The sequence below is a fragment of the Spermophilus citellus genome, assembly GCF_964194105.1.
Source record: "Spermophilus citellus genome assembly, chromosome: 2".
Lineage (NCBI taxonomy): Eukaryota > Metazoa > Chordata > Mammalia > Rodentia > Sciuridae > Spermophilus > Spermophilus citellus.
Genome location: NC_138183.1, coordinates 198,057,638 through 198,067,696, shown reverse-complemented (window position 1 = coordinate 198,067,696; position 10,059 = coordinate 198,057,638). Strand labels below are relative to the sequence as shown.

Below are 10,059 nucleotides of genomic sequence, written 5' to 3'. Positions count from 1 at the left end.
CTGCTCTTTGATTTCATATTTTTTGTCAAGAGAATTTACAGTCTTATGTGCTGGTAATTCTTCTAGGGATTTAATATATATTGAAGAATAAAAACATTCATGTTTGATGATACATCAAGCTTACAGTCTACTAAGTGTAATAACCAAGTAATCCTCAATCTATGCATAAAATGCTGTACTGATATATGCTATAAGGAAATTTTACCAATGATTAACTGATATGCACTAAGGCTACCCAAACCTGAGTGGTTGAAGGAACTCTCCTTTCTACAATGGAGTTGGGGGAAAGTATAAGATGATCTCCAGAGTAGCTAAAAACATCAATGTCACTCATCATAGATGATAGATGACTTTATCTTCCCCTACCTCTCTTCCTGGCCTTACAGAGTTGTCCTCAACTTGTTTTCTGTCCACCCCATCAATTTCCCCCTCATGCCAGCCTCCATGAGAAGGCTCTGCATTCTCACCACCATTAGAGAAAGTTTGATCCACCACAGGTAGCACATTTCTTGCACCTGAGGTCTGCTTCTGTGTGGGGTCCACAGTGGCTGAAGTTGGCTCAGAGCACCAATGGTCCCAGCTGCTAAACATAGGGATGAGTTTTTAGATAAGATCCCTAGCAAGACACACCAAGAGTCATGTTAGGACCAATTTTAAAGGCTAGGCATATTGCATTACAGGAGAAGGAGTCACCATCAACCTATACTAAAGCACTAATAGTTCCCAACCTTGAGATTAAAAAAAAAAAAATCTAACCAACTGTACCAGAATTTGGGGAAAAGCAACTCAGGAAAAAGGGAGGAGTCTTGGAATAAAGACAGAATTGGAAGTAATGCAGCTCATGTCAGAATTTGCATTTTTTTTTGTTGTTGTTGCCAAATCTAGTATCACAAACTAGCTACTTTCAAGACCATGATCACTTGTCTAATTTGCATTTCTCTATGGAGATCTTGAACTTGATTCCTTATTTCCATTTCACCTGTTTGTATGTTTACTAGGGTAATTTCTTGTATTCTCTTCTTGATCAAATTACACCAGGTGATTAATACTTAATCAGAGTTCCTGCTACTTATGGCTCAGTGTGAAGGTGCTGACTTTCCCCATAATCTGCAAAGGAAATGACATGGAGGCAATTGTTGAAGTACAAGCAGGAGCTCAGAGAAAATGTCCATGTGGGAATATAGGCTCTCAGATCATCATCAGCAGAAGCATGGCAGTAATTTAAAGCCTGAGGCCAAATGAGATGAAGAGATAGGGAATGAACAGAAAGAGCACCAAAGATCAAACCCTAATGTTTAGTTGACTCAAAACAAAGGAACAGTGAAGAAGACAAATGAAAGGTAGATATAAAGAAGTGGAGGGAAAAAACTCACTGAAGCTAAGGGAAGAACATAATTTTGAAAGGAAGAAATGTGCATATAATAATATAAAAAGTATATAAAAAACTGCTAATAGTTCAAAAAATAAGAGGAATAGGACACCTTGTAGCAACAATTTATTTAGCAACAAATTAAAACAGAATAATGCAGTGGTAATTAATACAAAATTTGGGTAGGAGTGTGTTAAGGAGAAAGTTCAAGAGATGAATTGAAAGCAGTGGATATAAACAACTCTTTCAAGGAGCTGTACTGCAAAGGAAAATATAAAATTGAAGGCAATAGCTAGAAAGAATCCGGAGTCAAGAAACATATTAAGGTGGAAGACATGTTATCAGGTGTTTTTCTTGATGGGGACAGATGCAACTGAGTGAAAATCAATAATTCAAGAATATGAAGGAAATTGCTGAACCCATTTCTGTGGCACAGCACATAGTAGGTGCAAAGTTATGTTTAGGTCTGGAGGCTGCATTGCTACAAGAAAGTGCTTACAAGTGTGTGTTAGAGAGACAGGGAAGAAATGAGACAGGGAGAGAGAGAGAGAGAGAGAGAGAGAGAGAGAGAGAGAGAGAGAGAGAGAGAATGTTTGTATTATAGATTAAATTTAGGAATGGATCATAATATTAATGCTGGCAAGGATGATAATTAGGAAATGAGAATAAAGCATAAATGTATAACTGTAAAAGCCAGTAAGTTCAATGTATTATTAATGCCTTGAAGTTCAAAGACTGGATTGTGATTCAAGAAAAAGTAAGTGGACAATAGTAGGTGATGTGCTCAGGACTAAATACGCTCAATTTATATTAATAATGATTTGCATGTATTTGAATCAATACAAATTGTGAGATTTTTCGAGATGTTTAAATAGCTGAGGTAGATAGTTCAAGATTTTTGGACAAAGATCACAGTCCTCAGAATCCAATTTTCCCAGTTATCTCTTATTCACATAATTACCTCCAAATGTAGTGGTTTTAAAAGAATTTGTCATCATCCCCTTTGATTTTGTGAATTTTCTAGCATCTGTTGGGTACTTCTCACTTGGTTTCTCTTTCTCAGCTGGCTAATCAGATTTTTGATAGAGTCCTAATCATCTCTAAGCTTGACCAGAATTGATGCTGGTTGTCAACTGGAAGCTCAGCCAGGACTGTCCACCACATGGCCTCTCCCTGTGATTTGGAATTCTCACCACACAGTGGTTGTGTTCTTGAAAGTGTCCAAAATGTAAATATTCAAAGACTCCAATGAAGAGGTTATAAGTTTTCTTACAACACTGCCTCAAATATCTCAGTATATCATATCCATTTTCAAGGAAATCAGTTAAGTCAACCCAGAAGAAGGGATGGGAATTAGACTGCACCTCCTGGGAAGGCAGATACTATTACAGGAAAGTATATGGGATGCAAGATACTGTTTTGGACATGCTTGGAAGATTTATCCTGTGAAAGTGCATCCTCTGGCAATAATAATACATATCTCCTCCTATGTCCAATATCCATGGATATATCTCTTCCGTAAGACGTGAAACTCTCATTCCCATTATGAGATTAATTTAAGCACACATTTCATATGATTTGAGAAATGAACAGTTGTTACTTGAAACTGGATGAGGAAGGGAAAGAAGGAGTGGGCAAACACAAGTCTCTGGTTACAATGTTCCAGACAAATAGAAGATATAAATTCTGGTATTCTAAGGCACAGCAGGGTGAATTTAGTAACAACAATGTCTTATTTTAGAATATCTAGAAGAAAAAATTTTTGAATATCCTCATCATAAAGAAGTGAAAAAAGTTTACCTTGATGAATAAATTAATTATCCAGATTTGATCACTGCCCAGTATACACATGAATCAAAATATCACCTCGTACCTTGTAAATTTGTACAACTGATATATGTCAATCAAGAAATTTAAAAAGTAAGTTCTTGTTTACAGTTCCCTGTACACAGTTCTTTGAATGCAGTTCTTCTCAAACTGAAGTCCCGTAAGGTAAATAATTGAGTATTCTGACCTTTATATAGCCATATAGGATAGTGATGCTGAGATAGGATGCCTGCAATAGATACTTATAGATCAAAGTACAGGCGAGGTATATTAAGTCACTTGTCATTACAATTTTAAAATTCAGTCCAAAATGTGACAATATTCTATGAATAAATGTTACAGAGCAAGGCCACCAACAGAGACAAAGCAACCAAGGATGTCATTTGTCACTGGTTCTTGCTACTGTGCCAGAAAAATTTCAGACACATCACACATAGTATCCAGAGTGAGTTTATTAGAAGGGATAGGTAAAGGAAAAAGGGGACACTCTCAAGGGACAAAGTAGTTCCCCTGGGAAAGGAGAGGGACAGTATATACTTCCTGCTCCCCAATTTTGTTGGGCATCTCAGAGAAGTTTCCAGAAAAGTCCTGCCTGTGTCCACCAGTTGACCTTTGATAACAGGATTGCATCAGACTTCCACATCCTCACTGCACATGGTCTTACCCCATGGAGGGGAGATTTTACTATTACAATGACATGTGAACGATCCAGGCAACTCTGAGTCATTTGGGTGCATGTTGAGGGGCTCTAATTGGGAACATGTTAAATTTTATGGTTAAGAGTGTTGCCTCTTATCATCTTATGTCCCTGAGTTCTGCAATGTGGTGGGTCTGTGTAAAGATCATAAAATCCTCCACTTTAGAGTAGCTTGTGTTCTTCTTAACAGCAGGGAGGATCCTTTAGGGCCTGCATCTCCTGCAGATGACATGTTGTTTACTAAATAATGTGACATATCCAATTGACCTCAGTCTGGCAGGGGTGAAATAAATTGCTTATCTGAAAGAAAGCATGTGGGGGTCAGCACAGTAGGTCAAGTTTGTGGCATTATCTCCTTAACCTCACTGTACCCACTTCTCTCTCATGTCTGTCTCTTACCTACCAATAAGGACCCAAGCCCCCTTCCTGGAAAGGATTATGGGCAACTGCCTCAGTAGACTATGTCTTTTTTTTTTTTTTCAATGAGAAATGACCTGAGTAACTTTCTCAGCATGTTGTCTGCCTGAAGAAGTTGAAGATTCAAAAACTTCTTTTCAAAAGACTATGCCCCTTTAAGTAGAAACTGATGGTGGTTTCATCTGTGGATTTCTCTTTTTAAAAATCTATGACTATTTTATAGTTTTAATCCTTAGACAAAAGCCACACCCACAAATATCTCCCTGATTGTCCACTGCCTAATTGTGGCTGAGAGTTATCATGTCAGAGGAGAATAATGCTAAGATTCATAGAAGTTCTTTGTCTAGTAGAAAATATTTATAAGGCACACCCTTAAATATTTCTGTATTCCTAGTAAATAATATTCTTACAAACTTGATCTATAGATGATACAACTCCCTAAAGCATTTTTTACTTGGAGAATTTTTCCTCCTGTGAAGATGCTGTGGGTGGGAAAAGCCACATTTATTAGAACCTAGCTAGGCTTGACTCTAGTATGTACCCTAAATTGTGCTTCAACACTGAACAATTTGATTATTATCTCATATCCTTTTATCTGTACCTTATCATATGTGGCATAAAATCAGTGTTACCACTTTCAAAACTCTACTTCCAAATCTCCTTAGCCAAGTACAACAGTGCATTAGGCATATTTTCTAGATTCTATATCTTAGTGACAAGCAATTTGAAGTCTCAATTAGACTGGATGTGCAACATGGCTTAATGATATGGCTGGAAGTTGTAGTTGTCTGCTGTCTGGGATTTCAATCGGGGACATTTATTAGAATATTTATAAATGGCTTCTCCATGTGTCCTGGGATGCGCACAGCCTAGTAACTAGGGCTAAGAAGGAGTCTACTAATATCAAGCCTTTGAATAAACCATGGTGGAATATGTGAAGGCTTTTATTAAACTAACATACGAAGCCCCCAAATATCACTTTTGTGAATATCATTTGTCAAAGATATACTAAGTTCAGTCCAGATTCAAGAAGAAAGATCAAAGTCCATTGATGTGGGACGGCAAGATGTACACCTTGCAGAAAAGCACAGAAGCTAGAAAATATCATTGTGGTCATTATGGAAAACACCATTTGCCCTATCAAGGTACTATAGGCTTATCTATTATACACACTACATTCACCAGGAATATTGACAAGTTTTGTGAGAGAAAAAAAAAAAACAAAACATTTTGCCAAAGAAGAAAAATCTTCAAGAAAGAATGACCCAAGCTAAAAAGATAATGCAACAAATACAGAAAATAAATATTTTAATGATATAAGATTTTATGAAGTTTTATGATTTTATGAGATTATATGAAATTTTAGGATGCATGAATAATGTTAGACAAGAAGCAATTATGGGGAATATACAGGAGAGCTGTCTTTCATTTAAGCTCCCCCAAATTATTACAAGAATCAAGTTTATGGGGTTTTTAAAGACCATGACTTTTCTGACATGAAAGGAGCCAGGATCTTGGTATCAGAATCACCTGGAGGATTATTAAAGAATGCAAAGGTCCATGGCCGGAGAATAGAGCCTGGAGTTGGCATTTTCACCTAGATGTTCAGGTGATTCAGATATCCACTATGTGTTTGGAAACAATTGCTTTAGCAGATTAATTTTCCCAGAGGATGCTTTAGAAAGTGTAACGATCCCATGTTGTGTTTACCAACTTTCAGCTTCAATGTGCTCTACAAAGATAACCCAAATTATGAGGCTTTTCATTGCTTTTAACTTGTTTATAAAAATCTTCTATTTTATATATAATCAATATGCTATCCTATACGTCTTGCATATTTTATCTGAATTTGAGACAAAGATCTCCCTCTAATATATTTGTGCATGAAAACATCTTCTTGAATTTTTAGCTTCTCTTCACATACAAATCTCTTCTTACTGCTTTCTCTTACCCATAGTGGATTTCTAGGATTTTATATAAATTGAAGTCAACATTATGGAAATATCAGCTTTTTTAAAAAATGGAAAAACCCCTCACATCACTAGTATTACTTTTTGTTTTTCCCACACCCTCAATCTCATGTCATTGATTCCCTTTAGGGAACAGGAGGAGGCTGATTCTGTCCTGAATCTGCTTGGTCTTCACCCCATAGATCATTGGATTGATGGCAGGAGGGAAAGTCACATAGAGGTTGGTAAAGAGTATGTGGAAAGAGTGAGGAATATTGTGACCAAAATGGTGGGCAAGGACAGAGTATGTGGCTGGGGCGTAGAATGTAAGAATGACACCAATGTGGGAAGCACACGTACTGAGGGCTTTTTGGCGGGCATTCCAGGAAGGAAGGTTAAAGACAGCATGAAGTATGACAGTGTAGGAGATACCAATAAGGATCAGATCTGACATGACCGTCATCACAGGCACAGCAAATCCATACCATATATTGATGGAGATGTCCGCACAAGTGAGCCGGGCAACACCTATGTGCTCACAGTATGTGTGGGGAACGACGAGTGTTCGGCAGAAAGGTAGTCACTTTAATAGGAAGATGCATGGGAAGATGATACAAAAGCTCCTGCTGATAATACCCATCATAATCTTAGTAATAAGCTGATGGGTGAGAATCACAGAGTATCTCAGGGGGAAGCAAATAGCAACATAGCAATCAAATGCCATGGCCAGTAGGATAGCAGAATCCATGGCAAAGCTGAAGTGGAGGAAAAACATCTGAGTAAGACATCCATGGAAGGTGATCTCCTGAGGACCCAGCCAGAAGATGCTCAACGTTTTAGGTACTCACGTATTAGACAGGATGAGATCTGTAGCAACCAGCATGGAGAGGAAAAAGAACATGGGCTCATGGAGGCTGCGCTCTGTGAAAATAAGGTAGAGGAGGACACTGTTTCCTGCCAGGGCCACAAGGTAGATAATAAAGAAGGGAATCCCGATGCAGTGGTGGAAGGGCTCAAGCCCTGGGATTCCAAGCAGAATGAACACACCTGGATTGAAGCTGCTCATGTTGAATGCCACCATTATGATCGTAGGTTGGAGGAATCTCAGAAACTGAAAATAAAAATTTTATGATATTTGGTTATCATCTTCAATAGAAATTAACCTCTGAGGTTTCTCCAATAGTATCCATTCACTTTCATTTCTCAGATATCATTAATTATCTTCTTCTCTTTGCTAGTAAATGTCTGCCACATTTCAGACACAATTTTAAGTCATAATAGAAGTGTTATTGAAACATTGTTCCAGGGACATAAGTCACAAAACTAAATAGTCTTGCCTCTGTATCAACAATTCAGAAAATTCTTTAAGAAAATATGTGCATAGAATAATATTAGGCAGATACCCACTTAATTGCTAGTTAGGAATTGGAGCAAAGTTCAAGGTGAATTCCAAACCCTAGAGAAATGCCATAACTAATATGTAGGATCACAAGGTGCTTAACAAAGGCAGGATCAATGTCTAAATCCTTAGGTAAAACAGGGGGTCTCTTTTCTTTCTTGCTTCTCCCTCACACTAAACCATCTTCCCTGGTTCTCTTTACTGTTAAAGAAAAGTTCACCAACATAAAGAGGAAAAAAAACACTCTTCCCTAAAATTTAACTTTTCAGTGATTTAATCTGCCCTTCAGACATTCCTAGTCCAGAATAATGTTCAAGAAAAGGCAGACTATGTTTAGCCAGGCTTAGTAGTCCTAGCAACTCAGGAGGCATGTGGATTTCGAATTCAAATGCAACCTCAGCAACTTAGTGAGGCTCTAAGCAACTTATGACACCCTATATCAAAATATCAAAATAATAATTTTTAAAAAGGTTAGGGATGTGGCTCTGTGGTTCAGTGACCCTGGCTTCAATACTTGTGTTAAGAAAGAAGGAGGATGAGGAGGAGGAGGAGGAGGAAGAGGAGGAGGAGGAGGAGGAAGGGAGGGATGGAAGGGAAGGAAGGAAGGAAGGAAGGAAGGAAGGAAGGAAGGAAGGAAGGAAGGAAGGAAGGAAGGAAGGGAGGGAGGGAAGGCATACTAGCTGGGCAGGGTGGCTCATACCTGTAATCTTTGCAACTTGGAAAGCTGAGCAGGAGGATCACAAGTTCGAAGCCAGCATCAGCAACTTAACGAGAGAACCTGTCTCAAAATAAAATGTAAACAGGATATGTGGCACAGTGGTTAAGCAGTCCTCCATTTAATCCTTGGTACCAAAAGGAAAGAAGAACTAAAAGACAAAAATAAAAGAGTACAGTCTGATGACTTAGTATGTTATATTTGCCTCATGAAAAGATGATCAAATCCTTCTCCCAACCCTCCAAGAAGAAAAACAGGAGATGGGTAGCCTGGACTCCAGGCAAAGTTGCCCAGTGGCATTCTTCCCAGTCTAGTCCACTTAATGACTCATTCTCGAGAAACTTTCTTAAAACAGTTGAGTCTTTTCCCAAAACTCTTTTGTAACATGATAGAAACTTTTTTTCTCTAAACTTGGTGCCACTCTTTTCTCTCTCTCTCTCTCTCTCTCTCTCTCTCTCTCTCTCTCTGTCTCTCTCTCTCTCTCTCCCTCTCTCTGTGTCACCTGAGTGTTGAAATTCTTCAGTGTTCTGTGCACATCTAACTGTGTTCTTGGTGAGAAACTTCACCTGGGAGATCTTCACAAATCCTGTGATTCTCACTGAGACCCCTATGTCGAATATTTTGAAGTCTATGGTCTTAAAAACAGTGCTCTCTCCTCAGTCACACAATTAGTTACCCTATGCCTGCCATCTTCACTTAAAAGTCCCACAGGTACACCCCACTCAGAATATTCCAAATTACCTCACTTGTCTGTCTCTTGCACCAACCCTGATTCTACTACATTGTTTTATAACTCAACAAATGACAGCACATCACAATATTTTGTCTAGAAACTCTGACTCTATCTTAATCATATCTTCTTCACAAACACCCTCCCCATCTTCTAAACAATTATTCTATCACAAGTATTCACCCTCTAAGTATCTCTGTGTTACATCCACTCATTGCTATCCCTTCACTGACTGCTCTACCGTATGTATCATTAGATGGCACCAAGATCTCTGAATCGGGCTCCTAATTCAAATGTATTTTCCTTTAGCAATTAAAAGTTGGGGAGGGGTTGAAAAAAGAGGCAGAAAATATATAGAGAAAATGAAAATAGTATTTAATATATATCTCCTGGTGTACTCCTTTAGGCTTACCTGCCATTAAGAAAGAGTAGAATGAATAAGAGTAGAATAAATCAGACATAACTTTCCGAAGTACATATATGAATACATGACCAGTGTACCACACATCTTGTACAACTACAAGAAAGGAAAGTTATACTTTCCATTCAAGTGTCCCTGGCTTCAAAAAAAAAAAAGAAAAAAAAGAAGAAGGAGGAGGAGGAGGAAAATAAGAAGAAGAAAAAAAAGAAAGAAGGGCTGGGGATGTGGCTCAAGCGGTAGCGCGCTCGCCTGGCATGCGTGCGGCCCGGGTTCGATCCTCAGCACCACATACCAACAAAGATGTTGTGTCCGCCGAGAACTAAGAAATAAATATTAAAAAAAAAATCTCTCTCTCTCTCTCTCTCTCTCTCTCTCTCTCTCTCTCTCTCTCTCTCTCTCCTCTCTCACTCTCTCTTTAAAAAAAAAAGAAAGAAAGAAAGAAGGAAGGAAGGAAGGAAGGAAGGAAGGAAGGAAGGAAGGAAGGAAGGAAAGGCAGACTAGCTGGGCAGGGTGGTGCATACCTGTAATCTTAGCA

The 10,059-nt window shown here is 38.4% G+C and overlaps 1 pseudogene across 1 annotated transcript; it reads right to left on the bottom strand.

The window, feature by feature from the left end:
* Window positions 1-6,392: 6,392 nt before the first annotated feature.
* LOC308642082 (olfactory receptor 52H1-like) lies at window positions 6,393-7,340 on the bottom strand (annotated as a pseudogene). Its single transcript has one exon. The product of its transcript is annotated as an olfactory receptor 52H1-like (transcript).
* Between the last annotated feature and the right edge of the window lie 2,719 nt (window positions 7,341-10,059).